This window comes from Melitaea cinxia, chromosome 4 (assembly GCF_905220565.1).
Source record: "Melitaea cinxia chromosome 4, ilMelCinx1.1, whole genome shotgun sequence".
Classification (NCBI taxonomy): domain Eukaryota; kingdom Metazoa; phylum Arthropoda; class Insecta; order Lepidoptera; family Nymphalidae; genus Melitaea; species Melitaea cinxia.
In genome coordinates, this window is record NC_059397.1 from 4823302 (window position 1) to 4848563 (window position 25262).

At 32.7% G+C, this 25262-nt stretch overlaps 1 protein-coding gene and 1 long non-coding RNA gene across 2 annotated transcripts in view; one reads left to right on the top strand and one right to left on the bottom strand.

Annotated features, from left to right (window-relative positions):
• Positions 1-25262, bottom strand: part of LOC123670019 (phospholipid-transporting ATPase VA) — a 100478-nt gene that overhangs the window by 60698 nt on the left and 14518 nt on the right. The window lies entirely within an intron of this gene.
• LOC123670021 lies at positions 8624-9011 on the top strand. The gene is made up of 3 exons (XR_006745856.1): positions 8624-8725; positions 8812-8869; positions 8958-9011. It is a non-coding gene; the product is annotated as an uncharacterized LOC123670021 (long non-coding RNA).

A 25262-nucleotide genomic window follows, 5' to 3' on the forward strand; every position in this document is an offset into this window, starting at 1 on the left:
AAAAGGGATTTTTGTAGTATTTTCTTATAGTTACTTTTACTTCTTTTAATTTAATCAGTAAAAATTTTCATAAACAATAGTTGTTTGAATTGTTTGGAAAATTATTGTTCGTGTTTAAAGATTGGCAGCACGCCATACAAAATATTCGTTTTTTCATAACTATTAATCGCAACTGTTACTTCATTCCCGCTTAAGAAACGACGCCGATCCATACGTAGATGGTTCTGCTATTTTAATCCTAACACGGTCTACTGACCTATATCCTATTCTCTCTTAAGTCGTTATTTATACAACTATAATAAACATAATTTATTTAAAATATAATAGAGTATAGCAAACATTATCAATCTTCGGATCTGTTATTACTTCTAAGTTTTTTAGCATAAAAATAATAACCGGATTTCAAGTAAGAAAATGCATATTCATTCTAAATTTACTTAATATAATTAGGTACATATATACATTATTACCATTACATAATAAAACTTTAATATAACATATGGAATATATTATATGTATACGCAAACCACATTAACAATTCTATGACTGGCAGGTATATATTTCGTTTTAAGCTTTTATTATTTTTAATTATGTAGTTTTTAATGAATTCTCAGAAAATAAAGTTATTATTTACCTTTAAATATTAAATTATCTTACTAATTTATTTATCTCTTAAATATGAATATATTTTAGAAACCAAGCAAAAGCAAAATAACAGCAAAAACGGATCGATACAAAGTTATTTAAAATAGCTTATGTCACAAGACGATTGTGTTCTCTATGCCTAATCCTATAAGGAAATCACTACCGCATACCTTACAATATAACACGATTGATTTCTACGTAATATATTTTTTTTTTTGTATAATATCACCGTACATAAAGAAGAGACCTGGTGAAATATGGTATCAATAACATATTCATCGTGACAACGGTATTTTAGTAATAAATATTTATGGAGCTGTTTTCCATAATTATAATAACATGTTTATTTCGAGCTATTGTTTTATTCGGTCCCGTGAGGCTGAATTGACCCTTTCAAAAATATTGAACTTTATATTAATAATAACAAAACATTCCTCTTAAATATTTACTGGGAAACATAGAGCATAAATAATAGAGATACATTAAGAGAACTAGAAAACAGTATCACTACAATTTCAAGAGAGAAAAAAAATGTCTATTAGAGAGATTGTTTTGCTCACTTTTAAGAATTAACATTTTGAACGACTGAAACGGAAACAAAACAAAAATTACGTTCATATCGATGTATTAATTTGTAATTTGAACAAGTGGCTGCGGTTTATCGTTAACACCAGCTGCTGTGACGCATGCTTCGTTAAGCAGAACAATACATTTTATATGATTAGTGCAAAGTCGGGAGCCTTTAAATCGGTTGAAAGATAATAGTTTCTAACTAAACTTATAACGAGGTAAATTTTATATGAACAAAATATAAAGATAATTAGCAACTTAGTTCTCGTATAATTTAAGCTGATGTGACTTTAATTTATAATTCAGACTACGTTTATGAAATAAACTTTAATTTCAAACGACAATCGTCAGTGGTTTCCTAGGCTAATAAGAATCTCATTTAGTACAAATATGTTACTTATAGGAAATATAAGTAATAAGATAAAAGAGAACATTTATATGCAATAAGAAGAAAAGATCATATTTTATATAACTCGCAAAAAAATGTTGATACAAAAAAGTAATATTAGGTAGTATTCTAGTTCTGTCTCTATTTCTTAAAAGTTTAAAAAAAATATTATTTCGTTAAATATTATTTCTATTGAAAATACTTGAAAATTCAACTAATAAAATGCAGTCCACGTTGTCGTTTTATTAAATAATCGATATGTATTGAGGTGGATCCGTCTAGACATGACACACGCTGTGCAGTTTTGTGCACGGGGCTTAATCTAGACCAGTCATCTATAAAAACAATAAACTATTTTTATTCTAAGCCAGATAATTTGTATAGACCACACAATATATGCACACCTGTCACTTACCGCTCGTACCGTCACGTACCGTTATGTACGTATAATTACATTAAATGAGATGTAAGGGATTCCTAAACCAATATCAATGTTTCTTTTATCATTAAAAAGCTGTATAATCCACAAGTAGTATAGGCTATAAAATATCACGCTGTGACTCATATTTACGCCACAATGGCCAACATTAACATCAACGCGGAACGACAGAGAAACTTCGCGGCAGATCTGATACAATATAAAGGTTATATGATCATTATTCTAATAAATTGTGTGCCGTTATAAACGCGTTATATATATAAACGATTCTATATACAGAGAGTTACGAGTGTAAAAAATTAATAAAAAACATTAGTTGTTTTTTTTATAAAATCTTCACTAGACAATATAATATTTTATTGCTATAACATAATATAAATAATAAAAACTTAAAAAACACGCACACACAAATATGTAAAACAATTAAGCAATTATCACCTGTTTTATTAATGTTCAAATCAAAATCATGTTCAATTGAATCAAACTGTGCGTTTGTTTAGATATGTACATAAATATTATTGTGTAGCTTTTAGTTATTTTGAGATAAGGCATCGTAATAGTAATGGACGCTTTCATGATCGAGACCGATTAATTATTATGAATCATTTATTTTAGTTATCCCTTGCTTTAAATGATTGATTGTTCATTTAATAAATATAACTATTTCGATTGCTCATAACTATAAATGGAATTTGTTTTAAATCTTTTTTCACTTGAGATACTTTGTAATTGGGAATACTTAGAAATTTTACCTCTTTTTACCGTGTTTTCAGACCTTTTTTGACATTGTTATCTGTCAGTCTACATTTTGAACATTTTTTGGCAATTTTAAGTAATGCCAATTTCTAAAAATAAAGCTCACAATTAAATATACATGAAAAGCATTCCAGCAATTTAAGTTCTACCTTCAAAAATATTAAGATAGTGGTCAATATTGTATAGTCAAATGGGGGGATTCGAACGCAATTCGGATTATCACATTGTCTTGTTTTTTGTAACCAAAACTCATTTCCAATTCACGTTTTCCTATCACGTTAGCTTGCAAACCCGCTTGGAGCGTAATACTATTTTTAATAGCAACAATGCATTCATGTATTTTACTCGAGACTTTTTAAATATGTATATTTATAATCATTACTTAGTATAAAACAAACTTTAAACCTACGCAACGGATTTTGATGCGGTTTTTTAGTAAATAGAGTGATTCCAGAGCAAGGTTTATAGGTATAATAAATCCATAATATAATACATGCATAATATAGTAGAGGAACACTGATAGTTTTTGCAACGTGTTGTTTTTGAAGCCGAGGCGGGTCGCTAGTATATACATATAATATGTTTACATACATTCATGCTTGTCTGTTTCTAGGGTAGGTAACTGAATGGCTGTGCTTTGATATTTGGTAACAGTCGATTGATAAACATATAAAATCTTAATTATAATATATTTACATAATAAAAAATATAAATCAAACAAAATTCTGTACACTTATATTTATTACATTGCACATATGAACCACACTTAAGTAAACTTATCTCAATTTTAGGTTTAAAATAAAGAAAACCTTTGAATATTCATTTATAGATAGGAAGCGGCAAACTGGTAACACGCTAACCTTCCACTACATCCTGAACTCAAGCGTGCATTACAAGTTTAATCTTAATCGCATACTTCTGGTTTTAAAGTTTCATCAAAAACTATGTATTACATATTTTCACGAGATTGGCTGAGAAATGCATGTGTGTTCTATTTTCAGGTTTTTGTTTAACAGCTACTGCATCGGTGGTTATTAAACAACCGTTTTAAATATATCATTGAGTGAGATTGAATGCAGCCGTACCACAACCCAATATTCTTCTAATGTTATAAATTCAATTTAACGGTTATTTGTTTCTCTTTTAAACCGATTGGAATCGGATCAGAAGTTACTTGTGCAAAACCTTGAGACAGTACATACATATTCCTCTACAAATTAGTACCATATTCTAATTCTTAACCGAACACCGTCAATTAATGATTACGTTCCGTTGAATGTGAATGTGAAATTCGCTGCGCTCCGCACAAGACCGGGTTGCCTCGATCTTGCGTGTGCGACACTGCATTATAAGTGAACGACCTCAATGGGAGTACATCGAGTGAACTACATTAGAACATTCCTCAAAGGACATAAATTCGCTTTCACTCCGCAGAGCGCCGGTAAAGGGCACGGCCTAGCTGGGATAAATTATACGTTATAAGCGCTTAATGCACTTAGTACATAGATCTTAATACATTTCGTCTGATCCGTTTGCGCAGTTGGCAGCTGTTTTGCTTTCTTCCCTTTGATTGGGGCGATTTCCACCCTGAGACCGGATGAAATATATTTATGTCCATACACTTATATATGCTTTATATATAAGTAGGTACGTCTTGACGTACTTATACATAAAATGTCATAACATAAAAATGTGTATATTAGTCGGCTGTTACAGTCTTAGTATTACGTTTCCACATAGGGAACAGACGACCGGGTGTGATATGTGAACCACATTTATGTATCAATTCGACAACCCCATATTACTGAACAAGTATTTTATATTTACTTAAACCAAACTTTTTTTTTTTATTATATGACCAATGGCAATTAATTAAAATTGATTGCTTATAATACATAATTATAACAGTGAGGATATCTTTAACAACATTCATTTATTAATTCAAAAATCGCTTGAAAGTGGTTGATAATAGGTTGAGTGCTTTTTTAAAACTGTAATTATGACTTTGCTAGAAATACATTAGATATCGTATTGGGGAAGTCTTCAAAGAACAAATAAAAATGCTTTTACTACATAACGTATCTCGGTGTTTAGTTAAACGATAAGTTACCTTTAACGAGTATTATAATTTATTAATAAATAACAACATAACGGATACAAGATTACTTAAATTATCAACGTATAGATTTTTTATTGAAATCTATCAACAATTAATAAATAACGATTTATAAATACAAAACGCTTTTAAGTAATGAATGAAATAGCGTGTCAGACACGAACAAATTATAAGTAAGCTTATTTTCTTTGAAGAAATATCAAAAGTGATGTTAAATTCTTATTATTCTTATTATTAAATATTTTTATTTAAAGTTACTTATAATCACATAGACTCTTCATTTTTACTTAGCAATATACTTTTGAACTGTCCACGGTCTGGTTCGCGTTATCCGAGGTGTTTTCATACTCCAACTTGTCGCACTTCCTATAACGCTAATTCGTTTTTGATCAGAGCTTGTCGTGAATACAATGAGCATTTTGAGAATTTTGATTTATTTCATTTATCTTTAGCTGACTATAAAAAGCAATTATCGAATTTCATTAAAACAATTTAATGTGAAATGAATTTTATTGATAATTTGTGCTTTTTGTTTTAGAGTTTTTGATGTTGATTAGTTTAGTATAGCTTATTATTACTTTAGCGTGCTTTTATGAATTAATAATGGGCGGAAACTTTGCTGGATTTTGTAAAATTAATTTGTGTTAATATTTTTTAGTATGTGTCTGTTTGATTCCCAAATATTAAATGAATAAATTCTCAAATTCCAAATTTTTAGTGTCAATGTAAAACAAAAGTTTACTGACAAATCTACACTTAAATATAATTATTCTAAAATGATTTTCAACACGCATAATTTAAAAATAGTTTAAAATCGACGTTGGTGAGGACAACTGTATTAAAGATAATTGTAATAGTTTATAGGAGACAATAATTTTTCCCTGTTGCGTATGTTGAACTGTTTTTTGTTTACGAATTTTTAATGTTTGTGTAATGTTGATGTACTTTAAATAAATAAGTAAATTAAAACAATTATATCATCAAATAAAAATATTTACTTTGACAAACACGTCGATATAGCGATGAACCCTTACGATCATAAACTTCCTAAGCATTCGAAACTTTTACATAAAACCTCACACGTAACTGGAAACTTATTAGTGCGTAAACAGATATTATATTATGTAGGTAATAGATTTAAGCCGACTATTAGCTATGCAGGCAGTCTGTTACACGCGTCTGAAATGTTTTTATTAAATTGTAATTTAACACATTATTACGAGTCTTTCTTTGACTTATTTTATATTACTCATTCATGGTGGTAGCTTCTATGTAAATTGCTTTTATACGTGTAATGACTTAAATGGACACACCAATATAAAGCTAACAATTCTAGTATAGTTTATTACTGGAAATCTCCGTCCGCTATGGAGCGAACGATCTCGTTAAACGCGAAAACCTATCGTAAAATGGGCAATATAAAACGTGACGTAAATCCACGAAGGCGATCAAGAGCGAGTGGTCCTTACGCGCCGTGCTTAGGAAATACATTGTATTTTACAATATAGCAAAGGACTTCGAGAACCTTGATACTTATTCCTACTATTCCAAAGTTAATTGTTTATACAATTTGGGCATATGGTAAAACCGGGATAGATGCCGCAGTGGGATAGATGTCTCATGTTCTAAAAACCTAACATCCCGAACTCACAAATAAAAATTAATTGCATAAGTAGGAGACGAAGTCACCCCGTACCTCAGATACCCACAGATATTCGGGTGGCAAGGACGTTTGGCTCGTGTGTGTAATTGTCTCCGTGGCGAAATTTACAAACACGTCAAAGTTTTAAAGGTTAGTATTTAAGGTTGTATAATTTTATAAATAGTAATAAATTCCGTTATATTTTTTATCACGTCAATATACTGGGTCATTGAGTCTGCATATAGTTGTAAATAGATGCTATTTTGTTTATAATTTATTTAAAAAATACGTGGGCATCTATCCCAATCACAAAGGATAGTTGCCCTGATTTTTTGAGGTATAGGTGCCCTTATCTATCCCTTCATTCACCATATACAGAGTAAGTTTATTAATCTTATTACAAAAAACTGACCTAGTACCGAGATTAAATCAAGACTAAGAAGTCCAGATTTGTTACGGTATTAACGATAGACCTCGGACTAAAATTCATTCTTATTACAAATCGAGTACCAATCGTGGTCTATCAAGTACCAAAGATCGCCCTGGCTTAAATTGTATCCACAGATTGATGAGCAACAAATCATTCATTCGTTCGTTCAATATTTGATTAGTATGTTACACCGTTCCTTTTCATTCAAAACTTGCTAATGTGTAATAAAAATAATGAAGAATACATCAATATTTTTGCTAATAAAATTTATTATGTTATTTAAAACATCTGAAATCTTTATTACTTTGTACTTAGAAATAGTTTGAATTTAATTCTTGTTTATGACACACGTATATTTCTCAGTTGTTTTTTAGATAGCTAGCGTATGAAGGAATGAAATACAAAGCGCGAGTAGTTTTATGTTAACGAAAATTTTCGAAAATTTATATATTGTTATTGTAACGTGTCGCGTCAAAAACACAGCCGCTATTGTTCATTGATTCTTGATTGATTCTTAATAGACGGTACGTTGTTCTTAAGAATAGTACCTATAATATTTTTTGTTCTGAATTTGTGTGCGACGAACGTTACTTGTGCTGTAAAATGGATAAACAAAAGAAAAAAAGGGGTGATAATTGGACTTCTGAAGAAAAGGTTAGTTTATTTATTTAATACAAACATACATGAAACATATCAGAATTAAATAGAGTTATTATATATTATATAAAAATAAGTATATCAATGACAAAATACAATACAACAAAATTACAGAAATAGAATGTTAAATTACTTATTAAGGATGTCACAGGAATTATTTTTAATGTTCAAATCAACATACATCTAGTTCATTTAATAACCTCTCAATATAATTAATACGAATTTTCATGTTATACTAGGAAATATTACGTCAACTTGTTTCCCAGTCTGCACATATATTAGAAGATAAGTCAACAAAAACGAACACAAATATGTTGAAATCTAAAGAATGGAAAAATGTAACCATGAAGTAAGTAATGTGTAACGTATGTAATTTAACTGGCCTACCTGTAAATACCTGGCTATACTATGTATGAAATTGTTACTTTGGCAATAATTATTTTTTTTTTTACATGTTTACAGGCTAAATGAAATTGTAGGCTAAATGAAATTGTAGGAAAAGCAAGAACTGACACAGAAGTAAAATTGGCTTGGAAACGAATGAAGTTGACAGCCAAGGCTAACTTGTCTCTTCACAGAAGAGAACAGTTCCAGACAGGAGGTGGTCAAAAGCCCCCATCACCTTCTCCAGTGGACTTGGAAATTAAATCGATTGCTCCCTGTGACTTTGTCGTAGACGTAAATAATTATGACAGTGATGCTGTGGTAAGTAAGAAGTGTTAAAGCATACAAAAAGAATTTCTATTCTATTTATAAAAACAAAAGATATATATATATATAATAAAAAAATGTGAGTAGCACTCACAATATATGTCTATGTTTAAAAAATGCTGTACTGTACATATATACATATCTCTTTGGTGTTTCCAAAAACTTCCAATCTCCTCAATTCAATTGATATTTTTTTTATAAACAGAAATGATTTGCATATATCCAAGTGTAATCTTTGTGGTAATACCTCCTTCAGATTACAATTCCACCCGAGATAGATAATAGTCCTATGCCTGGCTCTAGTTCGGAGTACAAAGAACCAATTTTATCTGCAGATAATACAATTAACTCAACTAATAAAGAAATTAAAGGTAAACTAGATTCCTACTAGACTATATTCCTAGACTAATGTTTGTAAGAAAATTGGTTTTATTTATCTTTGTTTTTCTTTTTCAAGCTGTTATAGATATGCCTAAAAATACTGAAAAGAAGGACAAAAAGGTCTCTCATAATAGGTATGTACATGTGTTTGAATAAATAATATATTCACACTTTAAATTTAAATATAAAAACAATTAATAATGAAATATTTTAATTTTACAGAAGTGAACAAGGCCGTCAAGCTATAATAAACAGTAACATAGATTTTAAGAAAAAAACAATTGGAAATGTTGGAGGTGGAGCACAAATTCAATGTAAAAATATCAGAATTAAAAATTAAGAAACTTGAATTAGAAATTGAACTTTTGGAAAATCAAAAAATATCTATTGCTAAAGAACAAGAAAAAAATAACAGTTAGAAAAATAAAATGTGATTATGTAAAATTATAACTAAAATTTCAGATAACAATAAAAATTTAATAGTACCATAACATGTAGCCACATTTACTACTGTTTATAATAAATGCTGGGTTCTTATATTTGAAAAGATTTATCCTGTGATTAAAGTATGTATTTAATTAAAGCAAAAAAAAATAATTATAAATATAAATAAAGATTTAAGTACAAATATTATTTATTTATTTAATAAGGTTTGCTAGCAGTTGCTACATTTATAATACATTACAATATTAATTTTATCTAGACTACATTTCTAAATGCACAACCATATTAAAGCAAACACGACATGCATAGTTATCCTGTTAATGTAACAATAGTAGAGAACTTGATCTTTAAATTTTGTGGTGCCAAACAGTAACATATTATTATAAGAGAAATATTATCAAGATTAGTATGCAGAAATTTGTATAAGCCAGTATTTGACTAAGCCAAAATAGTAAAGCTTACAAGAACATTTATCAGTGGAACTTAATTCATAAAATGAACTCAAATTACACTTAGCTCAGACAAGATACATAATGGTTTGAATTAATCAGTGAAATCAAAAATTATCAAATCAAATCAAATCAAAAGATATTAAACTGTAAGTGAAACTGAATTAAGTAGGACAAGTCCGAGTCAAGTTGTCATGAATTAAAACATTAAATTAATCAAAACCTAGTCCAGAGATAAATAAAATTCAATTTTCATACATTAAAACATAACATATCAAACAAAATAATTATAAAAAAGAAAAAAAAAAATAACAACTAAGGTACATAATTATAATTATTATTTACAATATATATATATATATATATATATATATATATATATATATATATATATATGTTATTAATTATTATAGTTATGAAAAGTATGTTTCAATAAACTGCCTTCTCCTTATATTTCCTCTAATAGGGTTTGCAACATATGGTTGCACTGGTATATTATTTTCAGTATGAACATGCCTTTCACCAGGAAATAGGTCTTCCTTCATGTCAATGGCTATATTGTGAAGAACAGCACATGCAACAATAGTCTTCCTGGCGGTTTCGATATCCCCATACAAGCCTCTTAGCAGGCAGCGGAATCGTTGTTTCCACAAACCAAAGCATCTCTCAATGGTGTTCCTGGTGCGGATGTGGCTCCTGTTGTACCTTTGTTCTGCCTCTGTTTGTGGGTTCAACAATGGGGTAAAAAGATATGGTGTGCAGGGATAGCCACTATCACCTAGGAGTAAGCCAGAGAATGCACCAGCTTCAAACCTCTGTTTCAAACGGCACTCCCTGAAGATTCTAGAGTCATGAACACTGCCACGCCATCGTGTCACAATGTCCATGATTTTGAGATCTGCATCACAGACTACCTGAAATTTGTAAATAATTATTTACACTTTTTAATTACACAAAATTAAATAATTTTATTTCATAAAGTGAATTATTTTAGTTACCTGTACATTAATTGATGGAAATCCTTTCCGATTAATGTACAATAGACCTCCATCAGCTCTTATTTTTTTAATCTGAATATGAGTGCAGTCTATTACGCCTATTATTTTTGGGAAATTGGCAATGCTACGAAATTTCCGCATGCTTTCTTCTTGTTCATCCAAAGTTGTAGGCATTTTTATATATCTTTGAGACATATGTGCTAAAATGCTTGCTATTTTTTTGCATGTTTTACTTATTACTGACTGGGATACTCCATGCAAATCACCAGTATCGTCTTGAATCTGTGAATAATACAAAAATTACCTTTTAGCCTTTGAGACATGCTAGCATTGTTTGTATTATATATCATGTTTTTATACTTACTTCATGACGAGCCCAGTTGCGTATCGCGCAAACTACTTGCAACTCAGGACTAAGAGCCTGTCCTCGAGTATCGTAAGCTAAATCCTCGCGTATTAAATCAATTATTTTTAATCCAAACCTCTTGTTGAACCTATATTTATACCGGAATTCATCATCATTTAAATCAAATGGATTCACGCGATTACGAGGTATGTTAGATCGCCGGTATGTTTCCAACACATCCAAGTCTTCGAAATCCATAGAATCAATCGAGTTCACGTCCATTTTTGTCGATTTTTATTCAAAATAAAATACAAATGCAACGCTTACGACAACTGAGAAATGAGAATTTGACGTTTTGAGGTTAGTACTGAAGTTAAACTAGGGGTCACAGTGGTTTAACTTTAGTACTACAGATAATCCTCGTATTAGCGTTAAACTCGTTTTTGTAATAACATTTATTTTAGTCCATGAATTAAAGTTGGTATTAAACTCGGTACTATATTTAGTCTTCGTTTTGGAATAAGGCGGTATATGTTTAATTTTTTTTGTGTCTGTTATATTTTTTTTATGTATTTAAATATATTTATCTTTGGATGTTTTACTGATTCTAGCAGAACTATGCCACGAAAATATAAAGGAAAGGAAGGAATGCGAGCTCGAGTATGTTCTTGGATTATAGAAAACCTACAGTCAGTTTTCGATGAGAAAGTATGATTGTGCAATGTGCATGTTGACACTTGATATGAATATTTTAGACCATCAATTATGAATTTATACTTTTGTTGAATAAATGCTTGTAAAATTTAATTAATATATATATATCTCATGTTAAAACTTAAGAATTTATATTTTAGTTAAACATAAGCTTTATAAATTTAATTAGATATAGTAATCTGTGTGATATAAAAATTATATTCTAATTATAACAATTAAAAGATTAAAAGTTTTTCATTACTATGGCCCATATTTCTTGGAGACAATCGACGTTTTAGGAGTAGAACTACCTAACATTTGGTTTGGGTTTTTCGTTTACACGGTTTAAAGGGCATCTATCCTACTCACTATTTTCATGGTGGGGCAACTATCCATATAGGTAGGCATCTATCCTCAAAAAAAAGGGTTCACGAAAAGCTAATTTTTGCTTAATCTGCATTGGGTAGGTTAAAAAAAATTAGTAATAATTCAAAATAAAGGATTGAGCTAGGTACATTAATAAAAATTATTCGTATGAAAATCATATTTTTAAAATTAGGAGGCTATTTCAAAAAGTGTGGCATCTATCCCGGTTTTCCCCTACATATCAAATTCGTGTTCAATGCCGTGCCTCTTTGTACTGACTTTATAAGTAGAGCTAATGTTCACAGTTTTTAAGATTTAATTCAAAGTAGACAGATTAAAGGTTAGATTTCGGTGGGATCGTTATTTATATAAATAAAATATCTACACAATACAAACACGGTCGTCTATTCCTTTTTTTTTGGTATCGCAGCGGAACCCATTTAAGGGTATATCCAGGATGCCCGGGTAGTCATTCCTAGACCGTATGTCGGCTTCAGCACTTGGGGGTGCAATACCGACCAAAACCCCTGCGGGAGCCTTCAGCCGCATAAATTGGAGGGTCCCGGATCTGCGGGCAACAGGATCACTTCAGCGACAGGCTGGCCTTGGCTAAAAGACAGACTCATCCTCCATGGGGACTGTCCGGCTCACCTCTGAACAATCTCGACGACGCTATGTCTAGCAGGACCGGGTTCCCATCCCGGTCGGACACTGGCACAGGGGCGTTACTGAAAGCGCATTAAGTAGCGCCTCCTACGCACCCCCGTTCGTCGCCTGCGGACGGAGGCCTCATGGGCGGCCCCCTCTCTCATCTTCTCATCATTCTCCTTCTGGGACATTACTATCTCGCAGAAGGAGATCATCGCCTTCCAAGATTCATCGCCTTCCAAGATTCGTCGTCGCCGAGCATCGCGGTGATAACGATCGGCAATGACAAGTCCCCTCCGAGGAATGTCGTCAGATCGCGACGCAACGCCGCCCATCTCGGGCACACCTCGAGGGTGTACTGGGCAGAGTCCACCGCCGCGCCACAATCGTGACATCCAGTCGTCGGCTCCCTTTGGGCCGTCCGACACAAGTAAACCTAAGTAGTTCTAAAGTAAGTCAGTCAGTAAGTAAGTAAGTAGTCCTAAGGTAAGCAACTTAATGCTTGTGTTATAGGTAACAGCCGACTTATATAGCCACATACTTTTTTTTTTATAAACATACTTATATAAATATATAAATAAATATATATATTACACCCCGACTCAGGGTGGGAATCGAACCCACAACTCTCGGAGCAGAAAGCAGGGTCACTACAAACTGCGCCAACAACTCCACTTAATCGATCTAGATTCAATCTTATGTGACGACAATATCTACTACTGCATTATATATTCGATTATTACGTACCTTTAGCTATACAAAGAATAATCCTTAGTAAGAAATTCTTACAAAACAAAAAAAAAATGAGTTTGTCGTTACTGTATTGCATTGATGCTCGATTAATTCTTATGAACGATCTTTCAAATCAATAATCTCACACCTAGTTTCTCTTCGAGGAATGAATTGCTTTCAATACAGTTATTGTGGGAACGATTAGCGCGACTATTTCAATTCATAGCCGTGCCAGTGAAATTGTTTATTACCTCTCGACGTGCTTGTCGAGTATTGAGCTGACGTGGGGGATAAACAAACAAATCACTAGTTTATGAATCAGATTGGCATTATGTAGCACTGCATAAACATTTGTAGTTTTGTTTTATGTGAAATGTTACATAATTATAGCGTATGCAAATTTTTGTATTCGTTGTATTTTAATGTAAGATCTAAAATATTAGATAAAATATGATTTAACAAAGGATAAAGCGAGTTAAAAAAATTATTGAAACTAACACAGTGAGAAAGCTTTCATTATTAGTATGATAATATATAAAGCAATAAATTCGTAAAAGAACCAAAACTATTAATTCTACAATCAACATACCCGATTTCTAAACGACTACTTAAAAATTACAATAAAATAAAAATCCATAAAGTATTTATATAATAATTGTGTTTGCTCGCAAACGAAAAAAAAAACCGACTTCAATTACATCGACGAGTAATACAACGTAGATCGACGAAAAAATAGTCAAGTAACAACGCATTATCAAAGATAACTCAAAAAGTAGTTATCAGATCTCGATGAAATTTAAATGTGACCACATGATAAATTTCGGCTTTCGATTAAATTAAAAATCATTAAAATCGGTACACCTAATAAAAAGTTATTGCGGATTTTCAAGAAGTTCCTTCGATTTCTCTGGGATCCCATCATCAGATCCTGGTTTCCCTATCATGGTACTAAGCTAGGGATATCTTCTTTCCAACAAAAAAAGAATTATCAAAATCGGTACACCTAGTAAAAAGTTATTGCAGATTTTCAAGAGTTTCCTTCGATTTCTCTAGGATCCCATCATCAGATCCTGGTTTCCTTATCATGGTACTAAGCTTGGCATATCTCCTTTCCAACAAAAAAAGAATTATCAAAATCTGTACATCCAGTAGAAAGTTATGCGGTATAATACAACGTAGGTCGACGAAAAAAGCGTCAAGTAAAAACGCATTATTAGATATAGCTCGAAAAGTAGTTGTTAGATCTCAAATAAATTTAAATGGGACCAATTGGCACACACCACCTTTCGATTAAAAGAAAATTTGTCGAAATCGCTCCACCGAGTCAAAAGTTCTGATGTAAAAAAAAAAAAAAAAAACAGTCGAATTGAGAACCTCCTCCTTTTTTGGAAGTCGGTTAAAAATAAATAAAAGTGCATGATTGCTGTATAATTTATAATCAAATAAATTTTTATCGATATTCTTTCACCGATGAGTCGACAAATTTGAATGACGCACAACAAAAAAGTTAACTTTCTTTTTTCCTCTAAGGTCTTGGAGACATCAAGATGAGTTGAATGTCATGGTAAAAATATGTACCGTTTTTGTGTTTGACTCGCATAATCTGCAGTTAAAGCTCAAACATCGCTTTAAGGCAGAGATCCATTCACAACATTTTACGTGACATTTTATAGTTTGTTATGTAACATTTTAATACGATTGCTAGTAAATGAGATTAACGCGCAGCCATCTTTTTTATTGTGTAATTATTACGTTTACTTTGATTTACTGAGTAAAGCAACGATTTCTAGAAAAGTCTCCTGCATATGCCTCGTTTTTAAAGTCATTCACATTATTGGTATAAGAACTACAAGAAAACAAAACACGTATTTTTAAACGCTTGTAATGCTAATCATTGTTGTTACAATATGAATTTTAACGTCGAACATTATTTTGTATTGTACAATAAAGAAGTCAGTTAACGCGTAGTATATATTTTTACCAGTCACCGGTTTATCGGTCACCAACCCGCCTGCCCAGCGTGGTGACTATGGGCAAAACACATGAGTTCGCGCCATTTTTGGTGTGAACTTGTGGAGGCCTATGTACAGCAGTGGACTAGGCTAATGCGAATATATTTTTACCATTCCTCTACATTTTCCGAATATCTTGACTTTTATTACATGCGACATTGATATAATCCTAATATTAATCCGGATTTAGCGTGTCTTTCTTTGAAGATGTCTACGCTATCATGTTTTTAATTATTCACACTCATTTACAAACGTCACTTTTCTAAGATCTGAATACAAGCAACGAAACATGGGCCTTGTATCCTTTCTCAAGGACTAAATTCCAATAATATTTTGATATCAATAATAACTTAACGTGCTGACAGCATTTCGATTAATATTAGTACAAGTTTCGGAAGTATTAATTAACGAGGCGACCTTATACAAGACTGCTTCGTGATCGGACGAACCTTTAATACATTTGGCTATCGCTTGACTAATTACGATGTCCATTAACTTCCATGATTTGACGAACAGAAATCTGTTCATTTTCAACCGACCTTGATTTCGGTCTCAATTTTTACATCATAGTTTCTTTTCGTTTTATTCTTTACGAGTTTTAAATGACTTCGAGCAATAAGTTTACGACGTTACGTTTTGTTATGTGTGTATATTCGTATTATGTGATTTATTCGGTGATTAGTAAAACAGTTTTGATAATTATGTTTTAATGTTTATGTTTTAGAACAGCTAAATGACATGCTTTTTAACCGACTTCCAAAAAAGGAGGAGGTTCTCAATTCGACTGTATTATTTTTATTTTTATGTATGTTACACAGAACTTTTGACCGGGTACACCGATTTCGACAAATTTTGTTTTAATCGAAAGGTCCCATTTAAATTTATTTGATATCTAAGAACTACTTTTCGAGTTATATCTAATAATGCGTTTTTACTTGACGCTTTTTTCGTCGACCTACGTTGTATTTGTAATATAACGGTCGATCGACGCATCGATTGTCGCGCTCGATGACCGCGTCAGTCGTGAATAAACGGTGTCACTGACAACTCGCTGTCCTTTTATTTAAAACATTTCAGTATTATACCGCATAACTTTCTACTGGATGTACCGATTTTGATAATTATTTTGTTGGAAAGGGGATATCCCTAGTTTAGTACCATGATAAGGAAACCAGGATCTGATGATGAGATCCCAGAGAAATCGAGGGAAACTCTCGAAAATCCGCAATAACTTTTTACTGGGTGTACCGATTTTGATAATTTTTAATTTAATCGAAAGCTGATGTTTATCATGTGGTCACATATAAATTTTATCGAGATCTGATAACTACTTTTTGAGTAATCTCTGATAACGCGTAGTTGCTTGACTATTTTTTCGTCGATCTACGTTGTATTACTTGTCGATGTGATTGAAGTCGGTTTTTTTTTTGTTTGCGAGCAAACACAATTATTGTAAATAAATTCTTAGTTAGTTAGAGAAACTTGAAATGAATTTGTTCTCAATTTATTCCGTTTTCAATATTTATTCATATTGCACAAATCCATCTTTATTATATCTTATTAATTTTATAAAACAAGGAACGTATAATATTATTTAAAAATACTTAATTTAACGCATAATATTATTCAAAAATTTCATTTCTTGAAAAAAGAAAACCTTTTAATTCCCATAAAATCAAGACAATGTTTTAGATCAGTAAACATACACTGTCATTATGTAAGACCTGGTCGTGGCGTGTGTCCACTGAATATTTTAGTAGGTGATAAAAGTTCTTCAATAGAAATTGTCGTACAACACAGCTTACAGCAACCTTGACCAATGACCTATTTCATTTCACGCCACACATAACACCGTTTTTAAATATTCATGCCTGAAATCACCGCTCATAGGTAATCAAAATAAGGAATTTACTTAATAATAACATTCCACTGAATTTTCATTGGAACTATAAATTGCATTTGTTTTTAATGACTGCAGTGTAAGTAATCAAATTCTAAGTATTTCTTGTTTATGTGACATTTTGCTGTGTTTATTTTGTCTGAAAGAAAATATATGTTTACACAAAAAGTTCAGTTCCTTGTACACACAATGAACTTTGAGAAAATATAATCATTAATTAGACTAGAGATTAGAATATAATATTTTTTGGTTGATTACTAATGATCTACTATGATTTCACTTGAGTTCTGTATATGCATTTGTCAGAGTGATTAAAATGTATTCTTACTTACTTTCAATAAGTATCGGCGTGATATTTAGTGTCCTATAATGTACTTTTATCAGTGAACAGGATGAACGAATAATAATTTTTAAGATATAACGGTAAAGCAAAAGCAAGCAAGACAAGTTGTTTTAAAAGAAACGCGCCTCGGATGACGCAAGATTGGATATCCTCCGGACAAAGGCTTACGTATAATGTATGTATACCACAAAAACAGAATTTAGGGGTGAAATATTTACATGAATTATATGTCTTATCTTAGTATATACTTATATTGAAATTGCAGGAAAATTGTTATGGTCTTATTATAGTGAAAATTAAATATATAATTTAAAAAGATAAATTTGTATCATTTCATTTCTATAAATATACTAGCTGACCCCGCAAACGTTGCTTTGCCATATATCTTATTAACCCGCTTAATCCCCCCCCCTATAACTTACGGGTATGAAAAATAGATGTTGGCCGATTCTCAGACCTACCCGATATGCCCACAAAATTTTATTAAAATCGGTCGAGCCGTTTCGGATGAGTTCAATGTTTAACACCATGACACAAGAATTTTATATATTAGAAAAATAATAGCGAATTAAATTACTAATCCATCCTAAGTGGCATTTGCTAAATCACCTTTGCTATCCTGACCAATAGTGTCATAAGCTATTAATCCAAAGAAATGAATGAAATAATATAACTAATACTATATGAGGATGCTTTAAAGTTGTATGAAAATCAAAAATTACCTAAATTATAAATGAACTCCTACTACATAGAACTGATTCACCCTAAGCGCCGCCACGAGCACATAAAAGAGTTTGCAGACTGACTCATCAAAGAACAATCGAACTTACTGTGTGAAGTTCACATAAAATTAATGATAGATGGATTATTTCAATCGATAATGTATAAAGGTACTCGTATAACACAAATATGAGCCTTTGTGAGCTTCTAACGTCTGTAAAATTCTTATAATTGTGCATTTTTAAACAGTGTCTCAAAAATGCGGAGTGCAGCGTAAAAACCAACTTAAAAAATATCGAATTTAAAAATTCGACTGTAAACCTCTTGAAATCGTGACTATTATCAGAACCTTGACATAATACACTTGGTATTGTAGGGATCTTCTTCAGCTCAGCCTATTGCTGGACATAGGTCTCCCCAAGTTCGCGCCAGACATCCTGGTTTTCCGCAATCCTCATCCAGCCTACACCGGCAATCTTACGTAGATCGTGGTTCAACGGGCCGGAGGATGTCCCACACTGCGTTTGCCAAAACGCGGTCACCACTCCACGACCCGTCTGCTCCAACAGCCATCGGTCCTGCGACACAGATGACCAGCCCACTGCCACTTCAACTTACTATTTGTTAGTTGCTTAGTTGTGGGCTATGTCGGTTACTTTCATTCTCTCGCGGATAGTCTCATTTCTAATCCTATCTTTGAGAGAAACCTCAAGCATAGCCCGTTCCATTGCACGTTGAGCGACTTTAAACTTGTGGACCAGTCCCTTCGTCAGTGTCCACGTCTCGGCTCCGTATGTTAACACAGGCAGGACGCATTGCTCGAAGACTTTTGTCTTCAAGCATTGCGGAATCTTCGAAGTGAAGACTCGAAGGAGCCTGCCAAACGCCACCCAGCCCAACCCCCCTGTCAGCCTCCTTCTCGAAGTTGTTGCGGCCTAGTTGGATAGTATGGCTTAGGTAAATATAATCCTGAACAACTTCGAGAAGGGTACCATCGAACGATACCAGTCTCGGTATGACTTGGTTGTTAAACATAACTTTCGTTTTGTCCAAGTTCATACAGAGACTGACACGCTGGGAGGACTCGTTTATGATAGGATCTTCTTAAAGTTGAACAAATGAGTTTTATCTTAACAGATCAAAAACGTTAATAAAAAAGCTTTTTATGTGAGTGGGTTGAATAAAGACCTCATAAGGTCGTTATTATAGTTATCATGCTTATCATGGTGTCCTTAGTTCTGTAGTAGAAGGACATAGCAGGAACAAGGTCAGAGTATGGTTACAAGCAACAATATTTACTTATAATTTTTAACACATTTACAGAAACAAAAGAAAAACGACAATATTAAATTTAACAAATAACCAAGAAGTAATAAAGTTTCTTGTTCAAAACGTCATAATACGCATCCAATATTCAAATAATTATTTTTTTAGTATTCGTTCGAGACTTTAGACAAAATAAAAAGCTGAATTCAACTAAATCAGTCTGTAAGCGTCCCACGGTTGAAAAACTAGAAGGCAATATTTTAATTATTTTATAGTAATTCAGTTGACCCACGTAGATTCAGATGTACCTATTTATGGCTACATGGTACTGTGACATTATATATCTCCTTTAATAAAGGCTTTCTAAAAATATTATTTTATTAAGTAACACATGTTAAATTGTTCGAATATTATCTTCCTCAAAAAAAAAAAAGTTTTAAGTAACAATACTACAAACAGAAATTAAAAATAATAATAAAGCCACCGGAGGACTACTATTTTTAAATTTTGAAATATTGTATACTAGTATTTTTATAAATGTTTTTTTTTATTCGATAAATGGTTAAAATTTTGAAACAAAAGAAATAATTATTATTAAAAAATATAAGTATTCTGACTTAAATTTATAGTAATACTAGCTGTGCCCGCGGCTTCGCCCGCATTGAAATGAGTTTGTCACAAAGTTTTCCCGGTAAACTTCCAGTGAAACTCTCATCAAAATCGGCTTAGCCGTTCCGTAAACCTTCCTCTTGAAGCCCTCTCTCCATTAGTGAAACCGCATGAAAATCCGTTCAGTAGGTTTCGAGGGAATCGATTACGTACACTTTTGGGGACTTTGTTTAATAATACCTATTGCCCGCGACTACGTCCGCGTGGTTATGATGATATGCATTACTATTAAGATGTTTAACGCAAATTTTTTTTATATCAGTCACTTGAAATGCTTATCCACTAAGTAACTTTTTGAAAGGCACAATTTAGTATAATTTAATAGTTATTTTTATAAAACCTCTCTATACACCACATTTTTAGTTTTCTTTTCAGGCTGCAGTATAAATAACCTATCAGGCGAACTTATAGCTGCTGTATATGTTTCATACAAACTATCAAGCCCAATTAAACCCCCTTAGCGGTGGAATATCGCAAAATTCGTTCTTAACGGACGTCTACTAACTATAATCTACCTCCCTGCCAAATTTCATCTTTGTCCATCTTGGATGGATGGACCATCCAGCGGTTTTTGAGTTCTCGTGATGAGTGAGTCAGTGACCTTTCTCTTTTGTATATATAGATTACGATGTATTATTTGGACACTTCCTCACCATCTATAGAGCATACATTTTAAATTTCAAGTCTCTTACTTCAAAAACATAGGACTTTCATACAAACTTCCAACCCCCGTTTTATCCTTTTAAGGGTCGAGTTTCATAAAATCCGTTCTTGGCAAACGTCTACGCCCTATAAGAAACGTACCTGCCAAATTTCAAGTTTGAAGCTGTTATAGTTTCGGAGATTTCGTGATGAGTGAGTCAACCTACCATCCCCCGTTTTAACCCCAAAAGGGAGTTGATTTCTAAAGATACATTATTTGAACACCTTCTCACTATCTATAGAGCATAAATTTCAAATTTCAAGTCTCTTACTTTAAAAACATAGGACTTTCATACAAACTTCCAACCCCCGTTTTACCCCCTTAGGGGTCGAGTTTCGTAAAATCCGTTCTTAGCGGATGCCTATGTCTTATAAGAAGCCTACCTGCCAAATTTCAAGTTTGTAGGTGTTATAGTTTCGGAGATTTCGTGATGAGTGTCCTTTCGCTTTTATATATATAGAGATACTAGCTGTGCCCGCGGCTTCGCCCGCGTTGATATCAGTGTGTCACAAAGTTTTCCCAGCAAACTTTCAGTGAATATTATCAAAATCGGCTTAGCCGTTCCATAAACCTTCCTCTTAAAGCCCTCTCTCCATTGGTGAAACCGCATGAAAATCCGTTCAATAGATTTTAAGGGAATCGATCACATACACTTTTGGGGACTTTGTTTTATAATACACTAACTGTTACCCGCGACTACGCTCGCATGGTTATGAAGATATGCATTACTACTAAGATGTTTAACGCAATTATTTTTTTATTTCAGTCACTTGAAATGCTTATCACACTGGGTAACTTTTTAAAAGCCACAATTTAGTAAAATTTAATAGTTATATTTATAAAAACTCTCTATACACCACATTTTTTGTTTTATTTTCAGGCTGCAGTATAAAAAACCTATCAGGCAAACTTATAGCTATTGTAAATGTTTCATACAAACTATCAACCCCAATTACACCCCCTTAGCGGTGGAATATCGCAAAATCCGTTCTTAGCGGAAGTCTACTAACTATAATCTACCTCCCTGCCAAATTTCATCTTTCTCTATCCTGGATGGATGGGACCATCCAGCGATTTTTGAGTTCTCGCGATAAGTGAGTCAGTGACGTTTCTTTTTTATATATACATTGCTATGCATTATTTAGACAACTCCTCACCATCTATAGAGCATACATTTTAAATTTCAAGCCTCTTACTTCAAAGATATAGGATTTTCATACAAACTTCCAACCCGCGTTTTATCCCCTTGGGGGTCGAGTTTCGTAAAATCCATTCTTAGCAGATGTTTACGCCCTAACCTAACCTACCAGCCAAACTTCAAGTTTGTGGCTGTTATAGTTTCGGAGATTTCGTGATGAGTGAGTCAACCAACCATCCCCCGTTTTAACCCCAAAAGAGAGTTGATTTCTAAAGATACATTATTTAGACACGTCCTCACCATGAATAGAGCATACATTTTAAATTTCAAGTCTCTTACTTTAAAAAAAATCGGACTTTCATACAAACTTCCAACCTCCGTTTTATCCCCTTAAGGGTCGAGTTTCGTAAAATTCTTTCTTAGCGGATGTCTACGCCCTATAAAGAACTTACCTGCCAAATTTCAAGTTTATAGCTGTTATAGTTTCGGAAATTTCGTGCTGAGTGAATCAACCTACCATCCCCCGTTTTAACCCCAAATGGGAGGTGATTTCTAAAGATACATTATTTGGATACCTTCTCGCCATCTATAGAGCATACATTTTAAATTTCAAGATTCTTTCTTCAAAAACATAGGACTTTCATACAAACTTGCAACCCCCGTTTTATCCCCTTAAGAGTCGAGTTTCGTAAAATCAGCTCTTAGCGGATGTTTAAGACCTATAAGAAACCTACCTGCCAAATTTCAAGTTTATAGCTGTTATAGTTTCGGAGATTTTGTGATGAGGGAGTCAACCTACCATTCCCCGTTTTAACCCCAAAAAGGAGTTGATTTCTAAAAATACATTATTTCGACACCTTCTCACCATCTAAAGAACGTACATTTTAAATTTCAAGTCTCTTACTTTAAAAAAAATGGGGCTTTCACACAAACTTCCACCCCCCGTTTTATCCCCTTAAGGGTCGAATTTCGTAAAATCCGTTCTTAGCGGATGTTTACGCCCTATAAGGAACCTACCTGCCAAATTTCAAGTTTGTAGCTGTTATAGTTTCGGAGATTTCGTGATGAGTGAGTAAACCTACCATCCGCCGTTTTAACCCCAAAAGGTGGTTGATTTCTAAAGATACATTATTTGGACACCTTCTCACCATCTAAAGAGCATAATATATTTTAAATTTCAAGTCTCTTTCTTCAAAAACGTAGGACTTTCATATAAACTTTCAACCCCCGTTTTACCCCCTTAGGGGTCGAGTTTCGTAAAATCCGTTCTTAGCGGGTGTCTACGTCCTATAAGGAGCCTTCCTGCCAAATCTCAAGTTTGTAGGTGTTATAGTTTCGGAGATTTCGTGATGAGTGAGTCAAGCTACCAACCCCCGTTTTCACCCCAAAAGAAAGTTGATTTCTAAAGATACATTATTTGGACACCTTCTCACTATCTATTGAGCATACATTTTAAATTACAAGTCTCTTACTTCAAAAACATAGGACTTTCATACAAACTTGCAACCCCCGTTTTACCCCCTTAGGGGTCGAGTTTCGTAAAATCCGTTCTTAGCGGATGCCTACGTCTTATAAGGAGCCTACTTGTCAAATTTCAAGTTTGTAGGTGTTATAGTTTCGGAGATTTCGTGATGAGTGAGTGACCTTTCGCTTTTATATATATTATTATAGATTATAGATTATAGATTATAGATTATAGATAAGATAAGATAAGATTAGCTGACTCGGCAAACGTTGTATTGCCGCTAAACGCTATTTAAAAACAGGGGTTGGGAGTAGAAGGGTAAAAATTTGGGGTTGTATGTGTTTTTCAACGCCAAATCATAATAAAATAAAACAAAATAATTTATCAAAAAATTAAAAAAAAATATTTAGGTGTGGACTACCCTTAACATTTCGGGGGATGAAAAATAGATGTTGTTCGATTCTCAGAACAGCTACCCAATATGCACACAAAATTTCATGGGAATCGGTCAAGCCGTTTCGGAGGAGTTTAACTACAAACACCGCGACACGAGAATTTTATATACCTATTAGATTATAATGAAACAAATTTTTCGGATTTTGTAGCGGTTTATTAAGTTTTTTTAAATGCCAAACATTTTGGATACTTTACAGTAGCCATGGTTCCTCCCTCATTTCGCAGTCAAGAGTCCTCCCGTGACCACAAAAGTTGTTTCATTATAATGAGTGAAATTCGCGTAAACATTAGAATACTTAAATTTAGTTATCTGCACTCATCCACGGCCCGACCGCTTGCCTGAGTAATAATAGTACAGAAATTAGCGTTTATCGGTTTCAAAGTGATATGGGTAATTTAATAATACATTTAGTGTACGGTTCCACATGTAACGACCTTCAAACCTCGGACCAATGAAATCAAGCCGATGACGATCGAAATCAGCTTACATTTACGGTTCATGCTTCGTTCACACTGGTGTATAAGTGGAGTTAGTTTACTCCACTAGCGTGAGTCCGTTAAAACACACATTAGCTTTATACCAGAAGCGGGTTAGCGGTCCTCTTGATAACTGTTTGTGGTCTAATGTATGAAATTAACGATTTTAATGATATGCAAAACTAGGTAGTGAGTTACAAGTTAAGCATAACTTATAATATTTCACGCACTGATACTTTATTTAGCACAAATACTATTATAGTAATAATATAATAAATATTATAATTAGTAATGCGTTGAATATTATTATATATTATATAAAATATTATATGATAATTGTCTTGTTTATAAGACAGAGATTTACTAGCAATATATTTAATGTTGTTCAGACAATTTTCACAAATTGAGTTTATTGTATCTTTTTCTTCTTATAATTTCATTTTTGTCCTTATTCTACAATAGTAAATAAAAAATGGAAGACCGAAAGTCTTTTAAAAGAGATTTTCCTAATTACAAACTGCATCGAGTACTTTATCAATTATTTAAAAAGCAAACCTGGCCTACTAATGTTATACCAATGCAAAAGTTTGTGAGGATCGATGGGTAGATGGATGTTTGTAATTCTTTCGCGTAAAAACTACTAAGCCGATTGTTATGAAACGTAGATAGCTGGATATCCATAATAATACATAGGCTACTTTT